Raw genomic sequence first — 20,000 nt, 5'->3', positions numbered from 1 at the left:
CTTTTCCACCCAACTCATCCTTAAACTTACCAATAACCTTTTCTTTCTTTTTGGAAAATAACTCACTCTTCTTGCTGAAATTACTTGTATCATATGCTCCAATATTTTTCTTCATATCTTTATAAACATCATCAGTTTTTATATCTCGGATAAAACTATCAGTGTCCATATACAACAATCAAACATTTTCACCATACTCTTTCTTTAAGTCATTATACAAATAATCATACATGAATATCTTTGACAAATCAAGAACTGCTGTTCCAATATAAATTGGTTTATCCATTATAATACTTTCCTTTTTCATATGAATAGCAGAAAAGTTCTCTGAAAAAACCTCTTCTCTCTCAAAACTTGGTTTATTTATCAATCTTGAAGCTTCTTTCCAAGATGTTGCGAATCTAATGTTTTGCCTGTTTCTAACATTTTCCATAGTCTTTCCAAATACAGCATTATTCATTAATTTATAAAAGTCCCCTTCAAATTTTACTTTTGTATTTGCTCTCATATCTGTATTGAATTGAATATACTTTTTCACCCAAGGACTTTGTTTAAATTTTAAAACTCTATGAATTTTAGCTACTCTCAATCCTTCTCTCAAAAACTGTTTTAAGCTTCTCTGATGCAAAACATATCCCTCTTTATCATAGAATGTTGTTAATAACTTTTCTGTTGATTTGCCTTTAATATTAAAACTTTCATGATAATCACTGAACCATTCTTTCTTTGGGGTTTCTTTCTCACATGCAAAAGGAAGGTCTTTATGCTTATTATGAAGATCACTCGGGTACCTCAAATCAACTTCAAAATAATAACCTTCTTCTTCGTCATTCAATTCCTCTTGAGAAGAAATAACAATATTCATCAAAGCCTTTTCATAATCCTTTTCTTCCACCCACTCTAATTTACCATAAGGCAGAGATTGAGACATTGCCCATCCATACAAATTATTAGCATCAAAATACATCAAATAATTACTATCTTTTTCATTGTCATAATTTGGAAGATATTTATTATTTGCTTTAGCATATCTTTTTGAACATACTTGTGATATTCCACCTCTCTTGGACTTCTCAATCATCAAAAGCATATCAACATCACTGATTAAATCTATATCTTGTTTTGTCATTTTCAACATTGCACTCCAAGCTAAACCAGGAGCTGTGAAATAGTGGGCAGGATCTAATCCATAACAATTTTTATTATGACAGCTGATGTGTTTGAAGCTTTTAGATCACTCTAACAATAAAACATCTGTTTTTAGATATAAATCATGATATTCTCCAAGGTTCTTTATCTTAAATATTTTCCATATTTCTTGTGCGTGTTTATATTCCTTATCACTTATCTCTTCTTCATAAAGGTTATTATAGAAACTTTCTTTTGATGGAAGTTGTGTTTCTGTAAATCTCATAAATGAATCCATATAATCATAAGGATAAATTCCCTTACATGTAAGAATTTTCTCTTTACTTTGAATTTCATTCCTTGTTTGAATTTCCTCTCTCGTGAGAATTCCTTCTTTAATCAGAATTTCATCTTTAATCAGAATTTCCTCTTTAGTTAGAATTTCATTCATTGTTCGAATTTTCTTTATAATTAGAATTTCATCTTCAGTTAGATTTTCTTTATTAATTTCCTCATTGATTAGAATTTCTTCTTTACTTTGAATTCTCTCTTTAATCTGAATTTCCTCTTTAGTGAGAATTTCCTCTTTTGGAAAGAATGAATTAAGATTTGGAAAAGAGTCGGTGGAGCTTAGATTTGATGCGAGGTAGGCTAGTGGTGTTCCCATAAACTTGTAAGAATCGAGAAACCTAATACGAGTTAAAGGTTTTGTGAATATCATTTTTGTAAATGAAATATACTTTTGACTTGTGTTTGTTATGGCAGAAATATTCCCTGGTGTTTTTGAAAGTTCATTTATAAATAGATGTGTATCATAGTTGGCGCTGTTGTGAAGAAAGACTGGAATAAAAGAAGGTAATTTATAATTAAGATTACAACAGGAATGAGCGGGACCTCTATATTTACCAGTAAGATGACAATGATCCCTAACTTTAGACTCCTTCATTTTCCCCTCACAAATATGACAGATATTGTTCTTTCTGAATTCTAATTTTTCTTCTTTAGCTAATTTCATCGGTTCATTTGTTTCTTTCATTAATTTAGTGAGTCTTATACAATCCTTTTCTAATCGTTTTACAAACTCTTGTGAAGCTTTTTTTCCACTATAATGTTCAAGTTTGTTATACTTTTCTCCAACAGATGATTTGATATAATAACAGAAACCACAAGGAATATGTTTTTGATATTTATTTGTATATGATTCTTTTGGATTAGGAGAAGCAGTATTTATCTTTTTAAGGATACATTCAAAATCAGCGTATATCACAAATGGGTGCATGATAGATTTATTATAATCTTCAAAAGAAATCTTTTCACCAGGTTTAGGCATTGTAATTACAGCTGATTTATGATTACTACAATATTTTGAATGTTGTTCTAATCGTTATTTTGTATGAAATGAATTAAGACATCGCTTACAAGGATATATTTTGTTTGCTGTTCTGAATACCTGAGAAGAGATTAATCTTGATAAATTATTGATGTATGTGTAATGTGAATTATTTCCAACACTAAAATATGAAAGATCAATGTGTGTTTCTTCATTTTTATAGTTGTTTGAAATTTTTAATATTTGAACTTTGTATCCGTTAATCCATATACATTAATAGAAAGATTATTCTTTTTCTCAAATTTAGGAATATCTGTTAGTGGCATTGGGAATTTAAAATCTTTAATGTCCAAGGTATTCTCATATTTCATATATTGTTTTACTCTTTCTGAATTACATTTTGGTGGATGAAAGTGAGCAAGAACAGACCAGAGAAAACATTTATTATCATTGTTCTTAATATTAACAACTGCCTTCTTTAGTTTTATTTCTTTTGGTAATTCAATATAAGAAGAAGCTTTAAGAGGGTTTGATTTTAGAATGTGTATATCTAAAAAGATGATTTTTTAAATATTGAATCCACTTCCTACCACTGTATTATCAACATCCTCCTCTTGTTTTGATAGTTCTTCATAAACCCCACTATTCAAAAAATCTTGAAATGTTGTTATAAAATGAAGATCTGTTCTCATATAAGGAGTTTGTTCTTCATCTTGTCTTTTCATATTCATTTTCACTCCCATATAAAACTTTAAAGTTTTCATTTCTTTTAATGTCTTTTTAATAACTTTTTCAACATCAGGTTTCACTATTTCAATTGATTCAGCTATTGATGATGGACCGGGTTCTCCAAATTGAAAAATCCTTATTTTTATATGCCCTTAAAATGCCCCATCAGTGTTTTCAATATAATAGTCTCCCTTTACTTTAAACTCATTTTTCTTGTGTTTTTGTGATTGAAGATGTCTATTATAACTACTCTTCAAAACATCCTTTGAGCAGATATCACAATGTTTTCTTTCCAACTCAAGAGGAGATATTTTATGAAATAGATTAAATGTGTGTTTGTTGGTTCGGAGGTGTTTTCTATAATGTTTATATTTGTGATTACAAACATCGCAGTATGTTGTATTCACCATATTTATATAATAAATCTTTGCTTAAACTAAAATTTTCTTGATGAAAATTTCGTTTATGTTGCAGGTGAATCTGTGCTTAAAACCATTTTATCCTCCAACTTTTTCACTTAATAAATACAATGTTTCAAGACACAAAAGACAAGTTTCAATCAATCTCTTCATTTGTTAAAGATACTGAGAAATATGTCAAGGATGTAAAATTGAACAAAGATAAATATAACAACTCCATCCATCTACACCTCACTCTCCGAAAACATGGACCATCTTCTATCTTCTCATCCAAACTCTCTCTTCCTCTTATGTGGCGACTTCAATTGTCATCACGCCAGTTGGCTAGGTGTGGGTACCTCTCTCACCTGCCATGGGACATCAGCAAAAGCTTTCTGTGACTCATTGGGACTGACTCAATCGGTCAACTTCCCGACCCGGATCTCAACCAATGGTACTCCATCTCTTCTGGATCTGATTTTGACAAATTTCCCTGACAATATCTGCTGCTCTTCCTTCGCTCCAATTGGTTCTTCTGACCACGTCCTTGTTAAAGTGGACATCTCTCTGGCTGTCATCAGAGAACCACCTCACCGCCGTCGAGTCTGGCATTTCACTCAAGCCGACTGGCAGGGTCTCCGAGCAGCCATCAAACTTACAGACTGGTCTCCTATCACTACTTTCTCAAACATCAACTCATCCTGGGAATTCTTTCAAAGAAACTTGCTCTCCCTCATGCACAGATTTATCCCCTCTCGTGTTCAGTTGTCTTACCCTTCCTCCCGCCCTTGGTTTACTGAAGCTTGTGGCGAGGCAGTTGTCCTGAAACAACTTGCCTTTGCCTCATGGAAAGCAAACCCAACTGAGGGCAATCTCAGTTCTTTCCACAAAGCTCGGAACAAGTGTGTATCTACCCTCAGGAGAGCCAGAAAACAACATCTTTCTCATCTCAAGTCTGAACTCTCAAACCTCTCTCCCTCCTCAAAATCCTGGTGGCGTTTAATCAAATCTGTTTCTGGTGTATGTTCCCCCTCCATCCCCTCCCTTACCTCAAATGGCCGCACTGCTGATTCCACACGTGATAAAGCTGAATGTCTAAACTCGGTGTTTGCAGCTAAATCTTGTGTCCCAAACCCATCACTATCTCTACCCACTTTACCCAGTCGCACCCAACTGTCCCTGGACTCTGTATCCTTTTCTCCTGACAAGGTGGAGAGCTTGCTTTCAAACCTCGAGTCAGATTCTGCAACCGGTCCAGACGGCATCAGCCCACGTGTCCTCAAAGCCTGCTCTTCTGCTCTTGCTCACCCTCTCTCTGTTCTATTCACCCTCTCATTTTCCCAAGGTCATCTGCCATCTGCTTGGAAATCTGCTAACATCACTGCCCTGCATAAAAAAGGTGCAAAAACAGATCCCTGTAACTACAGACCAATCAGCCTTCTCCCAATCATCAGCAAGGTTATGGAATTCATCATTGCTTCAGACATGAAATCCTTCCTCTTCTCCAATGGCTTGATTTCCAATCATCAATTTGGTTTCAGACCAGGTCACTCTACCCTGGATATGCTGCTACTGCTCTCCCATCAATGGATGGAGGTCCTCAATGCCAGACAGGAAATCCGAGCCGTATCCCTGGACATATCACGTGCTTTTGACACAGTCTGGCACCCTGCCCTACTCACCAAACTCTCTTCCCATGGTATTCAAGGCCATCTCCACTCATGGCTCGCAGACTTCCTCTCCTGTCGCAGTCAACGTGTGGCCCTAAACGGAGTTCTTTCATCCCCTCTTCCTGTGCAGGCTGGAGTTCCTCAAGGTAGCGTTCTGGGCCCTGTTCTTTTTCTGGTTTTCATCAATGATCTCTCGGACTCTCTGGAAAATCCTCTATTTCTCTTTGCCGACGACTCCACCCTCTGCCGTACCATCTGTCATCCCTCAGACCGGCAAGCAGCAGCTTCTTCGCTCACTGCAGATCTGGATAAAATCACAAACTGGTCCAACACGTGGAACATGTCTTTCAATCCACACAAATCTCACACTCTCACTATGTCTCTTCGAAAGGACCGTTTACAAAACCCCCCATCCACTTTCTCAACAATCCTCTGGAAGAAGTCTTTTCTTTCAAGCTTCTGGGTCTCACTATCTGCCATGACCTTTCCTGGGAAAGTCACATTTCCAACCTTGCCTCAAAAGCCAGTCGCCGACTGGGAATCCTCCGTCGTGCAAAGTCCTTCCTCGGCCCTCTTGAGCTCCTGACTACTTACAAAGCTTTTGTCCGTAGCCTGATGGAGTACTGCTCTCCCCTCTGGGCTGGTGCTCCTGCCTCCCACCTTTCTCGACTTCACGCTGTCGAAACCAGGGCTTTTAAGATCATTGGCATCTCCCGCAATGAAGCTGAGTCTTTGAGCCTCTCACTCAATCACCGCAGGTTGGTCGGTGGTCTTTCTGTCTTCTACCGACTCCTCTCCAGCCTTGCCCCCCTGCTCTCTCTGCGATTTGTCCCAACCACATTTCCACAGGGCGCTCAAGGTCCGCCAACAACCCCCTTCTGGTAAAACTACCAAAATCACGAATCACTGCTCATCTTCACTCTTTCATTCCTCTTTTTTCCCGCCTTTGGAATAAATTCCTCACTCTATTCTTTCCCATTCTTCCCTCCAGGCTTTCAAAACAGCTGTTCACCACCACCTCTTATCTTCCCCCATCCAAATCCTCGATCTTTTCTACCCACGATAATCCACCCAAGCCCACTTCCTTCAATTCTCCTGCTTTCCTTCCTGAAAGTCCCTGTAATGTCCATCTTCTCCTCGCCATGTTCCCCGTCCCATCCCCATCCCTCTCCCTTCCACAGTTCACCTGTGTCTGTTCCCCAATGTTTTGTCCCTTCCACTCCCACCCCTCTTGTCTCATGCCTCCTTGCTGTGAGTTGTGTGTTAGCTCTCATACGAGCCTCGACCAAGGTATACAAAAAAAAAAAAATAAATAAAAAAAAAAAAAACTATTGGATAAAAACAATTATGGTAAATAATGAGTTCTTCAATTTCCTTCAGTGGAAGGGCTTTTAGTATACCTGGTAGAACATCAATTAAAGTATCTCTAACAAAAGTTTCTCCTCTCCTTCTGGTAATATATTGTTGTGGTTACCAAATTCGCAAACCACCATTCAGGTCCCTTAGGTGAGGTATCTCGGTAAGTATATGTGTAGTTAGGCCCAAACCCGTTGTCTGGAGGGAATAAATGTTATTCATGCGTGCTGCGACTCTTCAGGATAGCCGTTTTTCTTTTACTATCTTTATTTTGGACCAACCGCCATTGTTACCACCACCAACCACAACATCAACCACCCACCGCGGCGCCGCTTCACGTCACACCTCGCAACCGTCGCATCGCCACCGTTCTTGCGCCGCTTGTGGGTACCGGTGTTGGACTCGTGCAGGGCGCGCGCCGAACAGCGTGTACAAAACCACGGATTTTCCGCTCCAAAAACGGATCAAAAACGACACACGCCCACTTTTGTTCCGTCCAATCGGTGAGCGAGGGGCGATTTGGCCCCGCCTCCAGGGCGTTGGAGGGCGGTCGCTATATGCAAATTCATGGATCAAAATGCATTCACGCCCACTTTTTGTCGGGCCAATGGGGAGCGAGGTGAAAGGTCGAAGGCAGGGGGTCAAAGGCGAAGCCACGGGGCTTATATAAGCGACCGCGTTCGTCAAGTCAAGAGAGTTAAGACTTCGCAGCCGGTGGAGTTGGGAAGAAGAAGCAAGAAGGAGTTGGTCGTCGTCGTGTGCGTTGGAGTCGGAGCGAAGGGGACGGAGCTGTGGAGAGGCGGCGAGGGCAGACGAGGGGGTGCTCGCGTCGTGCCGGGAGCTGCACACCAGGGAGGCCGACGGCGCGACCTGGTCGAGGTGGACACGCTCGTCGCGGGACTCGAGGCAGAGTAGAAATCCTCCTTTCCCCCGAGCATCAGCAACCCCCTCCTGTTTCCCCCCGCGCTGAGATAGTGCGACCAAGGGGGCCCCTTTCCCACCCCCTACCAGACACTGTCCGCGAGGCCCGCGGAGTTGAGGCACCATCGCCGCTCCGCGTCTCATCACCAGACGGGTAGGCCCGACCCGGTCTCGGCCTCAGGCCCGCCTCATCCTTGAGGGTTCTCTTTTCTTTTTCTTGGTTTTGGATATGTGTTGTCGGCGCCGTCTGTGAAGTAAAATTGTATAAGTGTTGCCGTGTGCTCGCGTAATCGGTATTAGATCTGCATTGTCGCATTTGCTTTTTGTGTAAAATTGCATTGTGTTTCTTTTCCTTTTCTATGTGCTTTTGGTGGAATTGAATATGTGTGCTTTCCGTTCATCGCGAATAAATGTGCTTTGTGTTGAACTGTTTCCCGCTTCGCTTCGTCATTTCTTTCATTGAATCCTCATCTTGCTTCACGTAAAGGGTTGGTAGTGGGCTGAATACGCCCGATAATTAATCGAACCGTCGAGGCCGACGATAACACCGCTCGGTTATCCCGATAGTACGGAACGGGTCGCTCATGTGGCCCGTGTCCGAAGTCGACCTGCGGCGAGGTGCGATCGCCCGGTCTACCCTCCGTGTGGGTACTTAGGTAGGTCGAATTTGGCGAGCAACCCTATCCCACGCGGGGGCCGATTGGCTCGATCGCGGTGAGACCGAAAGGTCCACCCGTGACTGGTTCCCGGCGTTAGTCCGAGAGGGTCACGACTGGATTGTCCGTCCGGTGGGCGACGTGCCGCGATTCGAGTAACGTGGCCGTCAGCACGCCGGCGGGCGCGAATCCGTAACAATATTCAAAACTAGAAAAAGCAATGAAACAAGAAAAAGTATCAAAAAACAAAAACCTTATGGATGAAGCTTTAGAAAGAAAAGATAAGACCATTTGTAATATGCAAGGAGAAATTTGTATTTTTTTCAACAACCCTAAAGGCCCGGTCACACCTTGACGTTTTAGCCAGCGATGTCAACGTATTAAAATGTATGTAAAACGCTGGCTGACGTTGAACTTTTGATGTTTTTTTTTTAAGATTCGGACGTATTCATAACGAGTTGGTCGTATGCATAACATATTAGTAATGGACACAGAACGTTTCGTTGTGTTATAGATAACTTATACCAACGAATGCTGAACTTGTTGTCGGCCTACACAACCGATGCCCAACGATAGTCTAACTTCGGCATAGCGCGTTGCACGCATCGCCGACGATGTCGTGACGTAGCCTATTAAAAGGCTGCGCACAACGATTCGAATCATAACTGCCGTAGAAATGGAAGTGTCAACATCGCGGTCACACCTTGGCGATCCTGCCAGCGTATGCCAACCTAAGAAAAATGTGTCTAAAACGTTGGGGCACGTCAAATACGGTATGAGTAAGTTTGGTATACGTGAGTACAATGCTAAAGTACGCTATCATACGTCGTAGTAAGTAGAGTACGTCAAGAAATTTTAAACATGTTCAAAATTTTACGACGTACTCGGCGTATGACACACGTTCCGCATGCGATGGGGATAAGTTTTACACACGATATGTGGACGCTTACACACGTCCACAAAGGCTACTTCTAAGCTACTCAGAAGTCGAAACATGTCGCGGTAATGTCTTTTTTACACGAAAGTTATTTCTAACTTATGTTTGACGTGCTTTGCACCAATTCTTTACGTAGTTCCAACACACATCAACGTATGTAGACGTATTCCAATGACGTCTTCCGGTCGACAAAAAAAAAAAATGAACGTGTTTCTAGGTTACAACTGCCATATAAAGACGTGTTCCCAGCAGTTTTGGGAATTGGTATATAAAAATGCTGCTCATAAAAGGGAACCCAACAGTGTTTTCGAGTTCCTTTTTGAGTCGATGTCCATGTCAGCAGTAACAGTATCAGTATTAGTATTAGTATTAGTATTAGTATTAGTAGTAGTTTGTTCATGTTTGCAATAGTAGGTGAGTGTGAGGGGGAGGGTGTGGGTTATGATGGATCGTCCTTGCGTCCGCGTGTCCACGGGTAGGTTCATAGGCTGCCACTCAACGATTTAAATGGATGCATCTCCACTATTGAAAGTAGACGCTTGCCTCAACAATTGGATTTTTTTTACACTCAACGACTTTTAAACGGTGCCACTCAGCTAGTTTCATTGTTTACAATGAACGATTTAAATTGCTGTCACTCGCCTTTGTTTTTTGACGCTGAGGTTTTGAAATTTGAAGCGTTTCTTCTGAACGTGTTAAAACACTCAAACTCGACTATTTTAAATAGACGCTGCCGATGGACAATTGGAATCATAGCTAAGCTAGACATCGAAGTGTGAACATCCTCGTCATGCCGAAGAAACGTTTGAAGAATGCTGCAAATAAATGTCCTGGCCGTGGCCATGGACGCTGATGCAAGGACGATCCATTATACCGACGTCTTTCAGCCTATGAGTAACTTAAAAGTAACGTCTGTCGATGTGTGGCAACGATCGCGTAACGTGCCAACAACACGTTAATCATAGGTTAGAAATAAGTTTCGGGTACGCTAAACATTACCTCGGCGTGTCTCAACTGATGATTAACTTACAAGTAGCATGTGTTGACGTCTGTCAACGATCGCAGACCGTGCATACAACTTGTGGCCAGCGTAGCGGAACGTGTGAGTCATACGCCGGCATACGTCGTGAAATTTCAAGCATGAAAAAATTTGAGGACAACCGAAAAGTACAACGTTTAAAGCCAGCGTACAACGACGTATGGCAGTGTTTTTCAGCGTGCTCTCAATGTTATCAAAACTTACCCATAACGTATTCAACGTGTGCCAGCGTTTTAGAAAAAAAATTCAAAAATCGGCATACGTTGGCTAAAACGTCAAGGTGTGACCGGGCCTTTAAGATGTAAATCCTGATGAAATAAAGGATGTTAATATAACAGGTGAAATGACATTTCGTTCAATAGTAGTTAACGATCATTTTAAAATAACCTTTAATATAAAAAATGTTGTCGTTGAATCTGGTAATGAAAAAAAGTATATTGATATCGATGGTAATATTATTAAATATGAGTCAATATACAACTGAAAGTATAGATGAATTTCAGTTTAAGTAAAGTTTTACTTTATAAATATGCTAGAATTGCCTGATTCTCCATATGACAAATTTGAGAATTGTCCTGCGTGTGAAAGACGGGGATTAAACACAGAGTCAAAAGCCTATAAACAATGTATATTTTGTGATTATCCTCTAATTAATGATAATAAAAAATATAAAAAGGAAAATAATTCTTTTAGATTTACACCAAAAATGAATTACTTTACAAGATTAATTAGAGAAATGAATGTAAAGTATGAGGGTGATAACACACCTTTCCTTACATGGGAAGAAACTGAACGTATAAGAAAAATGTTCAAAGGATTGTTGTTATATATTATTCATGGATGTAATTTTCAGGGAAATATCAACACAAGATATTGTATAAATAAAATAATGGATTACCTTGAAATTAAACCTGAACTTAGGATAAAATATAGAGTTTCTAAAAAAGCCAATAATAAATTAAATAACCTGTTTTCCAAATATATAAATGAATGATTTTTTATCCATTTGGGAAAATAAGATAAAATTTAACAACCATAAAAATCTCCCAAATTCATTAAGATGTCTCATAGTTGGTTCAAGTGGATGTGGAAAAACCTGCTTACTTTTAAAGATGCTCCTCACTCCCAACTTTTTAGATTATGATAATTTAATAATTTTTACAAAGTCGAGTTTTCAACCAGAGTATCAACTACTCTCACAAGGTTTTAATGCTGGTCTTCAAAAAGAAGATATAATCGGTTTATTTAAACGTCAAAAAAACCTAAATGATTATAACATTGAAGATATAATTCAACTATTTTGTGATACACAGAGATGTAAAAAGAATTCAAATCCGATAACTTGTATTCTTAGTGATAATACGGATGATATACCGTCTCCCCAAGATTTGGATAAATCAAAAAAGAACCTCGTTATCTTTGATGATTGTGTTAATGAGAGAAACCAAACGGTAATGGACAGCTACTACACAAGAGGGAGGCATTCTTCTTGTAATTGTATTTATCTCAGTCAATCGTACTTTCAACTTCCTCGTCGTTCCATCAGAAACAATGCTAATACTTTTATTTTATTCAAGTTAAATTCAATAGATATCAATAATTTTTGGAGAGATAATTGTTCTACATTATGTAGTAAAAAGAAATTTGAGGATTACATGAAGCACACGACTGAAAAATATAAATATATTATTGTGAAACAAGATGAGATATTAAGGGATATATTTTTTTGTTTTATAAACAATTACATATATAAATGACAACTATTATTGTAAATGTTGTGGGTAAATCTGCTTCTGGAAAAAACTTTCATAAACAAGGTTCTTGTGTAGTACAAATGAGAATATTGTAAATTTACTTTAAAAACACCCCGTGATACGCATTGTATCAACAACAACTAGAGCAATAAGACCTGGAGAAGTAAAAGGTGAAGATTATCACTATATTTCAGTGGAGGAACATATGCGATTGAGGAATGAAGGTCAAATATTTGAGGAGGTTTCTCTTGGGACAACAAAATATTCACATTGTAAGAGTGAGTTAAGGAAACTAAAATCTGGTGGTCTTGAGATGTTAGAAACTAATCCAGAAGGAACGAGACAAATTATTAAACATCTGAGCGGAGTGAAGATTTTATCATTCGGTTTTGATGTTGATGAAGAAACTCAACGTAAACGTATGAAAAGCAGAGATGCAAGTATTAGTGAAGAAGAAATTACAACTCGCATTAAGGTTAATAAAGAATTTGATGAAATATTTAAAGAAAAGGATTTATTTGAACACATCTACTTGAATGATGAAGAAAAGGAAAATTTCCCTGTTGATCTTTACAATTCATTAAATGATATTTTACAATAAATAAATGGATGCAAAAGAAAGAGCAAGAAGATTTAAGGAACATCAAGAGTTGGTTTCAAAAGTTGTAAAACAGCAGGAAGACATAAAGAAGAAACGCAGAAGCATTTGAAAGAAAACAAGAGAAATTTTTTAAACCACTTTTAAAAACTTCCCAAGAAAAAATGAAAGATGTTTCCACAGTTCCCACAGTAGAATATACTCCTAAAAAACTTCAAATGTCAAAAGATTTTGATCAAATGACGGAGGAAGAATTAGAGCATTTAGGAGAATTAAAGGTATATGATGATGAAGGTTTATTTCAACAACTGGAAGAGATGAATCAACCCCCTGATTATATTGTGAATGCTCTTCAAAACATTGAATATTCAGCGGATTCAAAAACCAAAGCAGGACTCATTCCAACAGAACAACCAGCAATATTTCATCTTGTTCAAGAAAAGGTATTGATATTTAATGATGAATTAAGGTTCTTAGGTTCTGCTCAACCCCCTGTTAAACTAACTCCGAGATTAATGTTTCTTCTCACAAAAGATGGAAGACAAGGTTCAACTGTGAGGGATGAATCAAAGTATATTGATAAACCATAGGATATGGAAAATAATGATGATAGAGTATATATTGATCTGCTGAACACTCTAAATTATAGGGTTATTCTTTCTGGTAAAAGTAGGAAGAATGAGAAGGAGAAACACATTATTCAGGCTTTAAGTATCCTTGGTTCAGGTGTTAGTTTTCTTCCAAATGACCCATCGCAATTAGTTAATAGACTGTTATTGTTGTTAGGTAGTAAGAAGGCTGGAAATAACAATTGTTTTAATGAAGCATCAGCCATTTTAGACCAGTTGATGAACATGAAAATAATTAATAAATCTCAATATAAAGACATTTTATCTCATATTAAATAAGATGAGAAGCACAATCCTGAGTTTTAATTTCACAACAAGCGACCACACATCTTCATTCCCATAACCACTACAACTTGACCCAACAAAAGAATATGAGGCATCTTTTTGTCCATGGAAACTTATAATACCTTATTTAATATAACTGATAAAAATGACAAGTTTAGTTATAATCCGGGAAGTGGATACAAAACGATAACAGTCTCACCCGGAGCATATGAGATTATTCAAATATCTTCCGAAATTGCTCGTCTTATGAAAGAACAGGGTGATGAACCAAAAAATATTGTTATAGACATTCAAAAACATACTTCAAAATCAACGATTAAAGTTAAGAATAACTACAAGGTTGATTTCACAATTGATAATTCATTTAGAGAGTTATTGCGTTTCTCCTCAAAAAAGATTGAAACTAATGGGACGTTTTACAGTGATAATGTCATTCAAATATCCTCAGGAATAAATTCGGTGTTAATTCACTGTGATTTGATTGATGGTGCTTATAATGATGGAAAAGAAAACAAATGCAATATTTTCATTCAGCGCATACTCAACTCCAATTGGTTATAAATTCAATATGGAACCCAAAAATTTGGTTTATCTCCCTGTGTCAGGAAAAACCATACACAGAGTAAATTTTAGGATAACCGACCAAGATAATCGTATGATTTATTTTAATGGAGAAGTTATATCCATCAGAATTCACCTACGTGAAGTTTTCCAATAAATAAATACGATGGTTATTGTGAGGAAACACGAGTTGGGAAAATATAAAATAATTACAGGGGATGGGATGTTCCTTTCCCCATACTACAAGGGTGAAGGTATGTATCTTGGTAGAGGATACTATAAACCTAAGAGACAAAGGGGTGTTGGACATCAATTTAGAGGAGATGGGATAATTGATACTCTCATGGGTATTGGTTCAACTATTCTAAAACATAAAGATCTAATTGGTTCAACTGCTTCTGCTGTGGGAAATGTAGCAGGTGTTGTAAAGAGCAGAAAAGATGCCCAGAAGGAATCTCATAAATTACAAGCAATAAAAGAAATTAAGAAAGGCAAAACTGAGTTGTCCCCCCAAGAACGACAGAAAATAATTCAAATACTTGGATCAGGGTTTCAAAAGTTTTAACATCTTTTTTTCCGAAATAAATACAAGTATGGAAGCAATTGATAGTATCTATGATTTGGATGATACTATTATTATCTCAAACTCCACTAAAAAAGAAGATTACTTCAAGGTAAATGCAATAACTGGAACAGACTGGAATACGAATGGTACAAAAAGTTTTGAAATAAATAATCAACAAACCTATTTGAATCTATCCGAAAGTTTCTTGTTGTGTAAATTTAAATTCACTAAGGCTGCGACTAACACAAACGCTACACTTGTAAATGATTTCTTCTGGAAAATGTTTGATAGTGTGCGTTTGTATATTGGAACACAAGAAGTTGAAGCAGTTGATTATGTCTCTGCTGTATCTGAAATGATGAAATTTACACTCTATACAATTAGTGATAGAATGGGAAAGGGGTCTGTCGAAGGTTTTATTCCTGATATGTCAACGGGAACAAACACAGACCCTGGATATACTCAAAGGAAAGGAGCGTATAATGATGATACAAAAGCAGAAAATAGTTTTACTGTGGCAGTTCCTCTTAAAGGTATATTTGGATTTTGTGATCATGATAAAGTTCTGTATGGTCTTAAAATTAGATTTCAACTACAAAGGAATGATAATGAAAATCGATTGCTTTTTGGTGTTGGTAATGCTTTTGGTGATCAGAATAAATTTGTAATTGAGGAGATGAGTTGGTATATCAGTGAATATACTCCTAATCTTAAAACAGAAGAGATGTTGAATCGAAGACTTAACTCAAAGAAACCACTCAGTGTATCATACCTCAAAAGAAGATGTCAACACATTAAACTCAACCAAACTACTTACACGTGGAATTTGGGTGTTCTGGAAGGAAAGCCACGATATCTGTGGATCATTTTTAAAAAGCCAGATGGTGATACTGCAACTGATAAGAATAATGCATTGAGTGATAATGCTAAGGTGAAACAACTTCGCGTTTCTCTAGATGGAACATTTTATCCACGAGATAGATTGGAAATTAATTGGGAAAAAAATGATTTTGCTGAAGCATACAAGTCTTACCAAAAGGTGTGTGAAAGTAATGGAAATAAAGAACCTATTTTGGATATGACAGCATTTAAAAGTTTGTATACAATCTATGCGTTTGACCTGAGTGCTCAAAAGGAAACTATAAAGTCTAATCGAGTGGATACTTCCCTTTACATTGAAAGAGGAGAGAGTGAAGAAGTTGATACATATTGTTTGCTTTTGGAAGAAACAGATTTACACATTAATACAGATAATGGTGTGATGATTAGTCTCACATAATTTTTTGTTAAATAAATGAGTGGCAAAGTACCAACTGGGGTATATGTTAATCAAATCAATCTTCGTAAACTATCATCTTGTGTTCAAAATCAAAAGCCTTGTACGATTAACGTTAATACAATCCAGAGAAAAAGAGCAGTAAGAATTGATGTTTTGCTCACAAGAGAACAGGTTAAAATCTTGAATGACACTGGCTCACTTAAAATTAAAATGACAAAACCAATGTTGAAAAAATATTCAATAAGAGAGACGAGTGGAGGATTTCTCCCATTTCTAATTCCTTTATTTGCTGGTTTAAGTGCAGTTGGAGCATTGACGGGTGGTATTTCAACAGCGGTGAAAACTGCCAACGAAAGGAAGGCTCAACTCCAGGCTCAAAAAGAATTGGAAAGACATAACAAAGAGTTGGAGAAACAAATTAGTGGAAGTGGTGTAATTGTAGATTTTGCTGAAAAACTTGAAGATCTGCCTGATAAAGCGATATTGTTCGTTGGAGATATGCTTTCTTCTATAGCACAAGCAGGTGTAAAATTAACGAAAAGAGGTAATGGATTATATCTTTCTAATAAATAAATGAGCATTGATGAGTGGTTTAAAGAATTTGGAAAGAATACAACATCAAATTTACAACTTGTCAAATATTGTAAGAAATTAAAAATTCATAATGTGGTTATTTGTATGAGAGATGAATTAACAAATGTGCTGAAACATACAAAGAATATTATTATGAACTTAGAAGATAATAATTGGAACGGTTCTCATTGGGTTTGTATTTTTAATCGTCAAGACAAATATTATTTTGATAGTTTTGGTCTTCCACCACCTGTTGAAGTCATAAAATTCTTACAGAATGGTGTTTATCAAACATTTCAAGTCCAAGAATTAAATTCCAAGTGTTGTGGTCAATTATGTCTATATGTGTTATTTCAACTCAACAAAAATAAAAAAAATTATGATATTATTTTTAATCTAATATAAATGACTTATGTTGGTAAAGATGGTTCTATCTTTGGTGTATCTCAAGAACTGGATATTGATTTATCAAATGATTACACAAAGGCACAGGCTGAACGACATAAATATAATATAACCAAAAATATTAACATGAAAAATGCTTATAAATTAAAAAATTATCCAAGCCCGACTGACGCGAATGACTTGGTGAGATAAAGCGATTTATCACAATATATATATCCTTAAATAAAACGGCCGTGTATTCCAAAGATACAGAAGTGTTGATATTATCTCCACGTCATACAGAATTCACAGTTCGAATTAAAATAAATTTTTATAAAGAAGGGCGTATCGTTTGTATGAGAATAGAACAATGGGGGTATGATTTGAATGATTTAGGGTATAATTGGTCATTTAAAATTAACCTCGAAGACCTGGAACAATTAAATCAGTCTCGTAAGGAAGAATATTATCCACTTGGTATCGAGAATGAGTTTTGTGGGGCCACGATTAGTAAACAACAAATAAAAGAATTTAATAAGGGTAAATATAATAATGGTTTTGCCCTTGTTTATCTCATGAAAACAGAAAAAACACGATTATATATAATAAGTAAGGAAATACAAAATGATTTAACTATGGGAAGATGGGGAGGTGTTTCGTGCCATAATATTATTCTGACATATATTTCTAATACATAAATGCTAGAAAGAATGCTTCAAGAAAATTATCATTTCTGTGTCCAAGCATACCTTCAAGAAAAGGGTATTCGGTATTTTAATAAATATGTTCTACAACATAAGAATGAGGTATTTTCAATAAAAGATTGGCATTATGCTGATGTTGATAAACCGACAACTTTAGATTTAATGAAAATGTTAAATAATGAAAAAATTATAAATTTAAGAAAACGTAACGCTCTTTTAGAAATTCAAAAGAAATTTTATTGGTTTCCTGTTGTAAAAAAAATTATTTTGGATACAGGAATAACAAGAAATCCTGATGAATATATGTATGATATTCTATGGGGTGTAAGCGATTCAAGGATAATAAGGGATGAGGAAGGAGTTGAAGAAGAGAGGGAAGAGGAGGAAAAGGAGAAGAGAGAGAAGGAGGAGAGGGAGAAGAAAGAGAAGGAGAAAAAAGAGAAGGAGGAAAAGGAGAAGAGAGAGAAGAGAGAGAAGGAGAGGGAGGAAAGAGCGAGACAAAATAAATATCAAAATATGGAAACCAGTGAGATTAAAAAAAGATTGGTGGTATTACAGAAAATAACTCAACCCACCGAGGAGGAAAACAAAGAATTGACAAGTGTATTTGCAATACTTTCGACAAGAATATTGACATCGACAAGATATTCATTTTAATTCAAGTTTTTCATTTTTTTTTTTTTCTTAAATAAATGGAGGAGAGAGTGAAGGCATTTCTAAGGATTCTTTATGTTTTAAAAATTAAGATTCAAATGTGCATGTTGGAAACTAAAAAGGTTTTTGCACTCTGCAGGAATTTTTCACATAAATAAATGGGTTATTGTCTCAAATGTAAAAAGAAAACTAATACTAAAAATATTTCATATATTAAAAGTAAAAATAACAGGGTTGTACAAAAAGGTATATGTTCGGTGTGTGGTTCAAAAAAAAAATCAATTTATCTCCAAACACAAACGAGGAGGAGATATACAAAAGTTTTTATCAGGAAGTAAATTTACAACTACTGGAATACCAGGGGAATTACATCTTCCAGGGTATTCTTTCTGTGGTCCAGGCACAAACTTGGATAAAAGATTAGATGAGGCAGACAATCCTAAATCCTGGAGTAAGCCCATCAATAGAGTTGATGAAGTGTGCATGAGACACGATATTGATTATGGGAATACCACAACGTTGGAAGAAAAGCATGAAGCCGATAGAGAAATGTTGTATAATTTGTCTCTGATACAAAATCCAACCTTGAGAGAAAAAGTTGATCGGTTCATTGTGAAGAAGATGATCAGTGCTAAATTGAAACTTGGACTTGGAAATTCAAAAACTTATAGGCTCTAATGATGTCATTAAGACTGAAGAGCAATTAGCTGATGAATTACATAAACCAATATTCACAAAGTTTCAGAGAAGGAAAGTTTATTCCAAGGAAGTTGATTATATCTGGTCTGCTGATTTGATTGAACTCAATAATGATAAGGGGTACAAGTATGCTTTAACCGTTATTGATTTGAGGAGTAGATACGCATGGGTTGTACCATTAAAAAACAAAACAGGTAATACTCTTATGTTAGCCTTTCAACAGATATTTAATAAAAGTAAGAGAAAACTTAAAAAATTGTGGACTGATGAGGGTAGAGAGTTTTATAACAAGACATTTATGAATTTTCTAAAAAATAACAGTATTACATTATACAGTACCTTTAATGAAGGGAAGGCAGTTGTTGTTGAACGTTTTAATCGTACCTTAAAAGAGAGACTATATAAAAAATTCACACAACTCGGTTCACAACAATGGTCATCTTTTATTCAGGATATTGTGGATAAGTATAATGACACAATTCACACGTCAACAAATATGAAACCATCAGAAACATTTACAAAATTAAAATATGAAAAAGAGATTAATGTCAGAAAACCTAAGTTCAAAGTTGGTGATATCGTAAGAATATATAGGTGGAAATCTCATTTTGAAAAAGGTTATATTAAAAGATGGACAAACGAACTTTTTAAAATTGTTGATGTCATAGATACGGTTCCTTGGACTTATAAGATATATGATTTGGAAGGGGAAGAGATTTTAGGTTCATTTTATTCACAGGAATTACAAAAGACAAAGATAAATTTAAATTTTTTGACTCCGCCCCTTTTTGACTCCACCACACAAAACCCACCCACACAAACCCCCCACAAGCTCCACACAAAAACTCCACACAAAAACTCCACACACACAAACCCCTCACAAGCTCCCCACATAAACCCCACCCCACACAAACCCCACACACACCCCCCCACACACAAACCCCACCCCAACCCCACCCCCCACCACCCCCACACAAACCCCACCACACACAAACCCCACACAAACCACACCACACACAAACCCCCGACAAGCTCCACACACACAAAGCCCACACAAGCTTCACCCATATTCATCATATTCACATAATTAGTGATTAGTTAATTAGTTCCCCACACACAACATGTTTATTTAATTAAAAAATTATCCACCC

At 36.7% G+C, this 20,000-nt stretch overlaps 1 protein-coding gene across 2 annotated transcripts in view; it reads right to left on the bottom strand.

The window, feature by feature from the left end:
• The window catches only part of LOC147031245 (growth arrest-specific protein 6-like), a 179,209-nt gene that overhangs the window by 42,467 nt on the left and 116,742 nt on the right, over nucleotides 1–20,000 (bottom strand). The gene's annotated exons all lie outside the window — the stretch shown is intronic.

The sequence above is a fragment of the Eptatretus burgeri genome, chromosome 2, assembly GCF_056783735.1.
Source record: "Eptatretus burgeri isolate ZD-2024b chromosome 2, Ebu_testis_v1, whole genome shotgun sequence".
Lineage (NCBI taxonomy): Eukaryota > Metazoa > Chordata > Myxini > Myxiniformes > Myxinidae > Eptatretus > Eptatretus burgeri.
The sequence above is the reverse complement of the archived record's forward strand: the minus strand, read 5'-3'. Positions and strand labels throughout refer to the sequence as shown.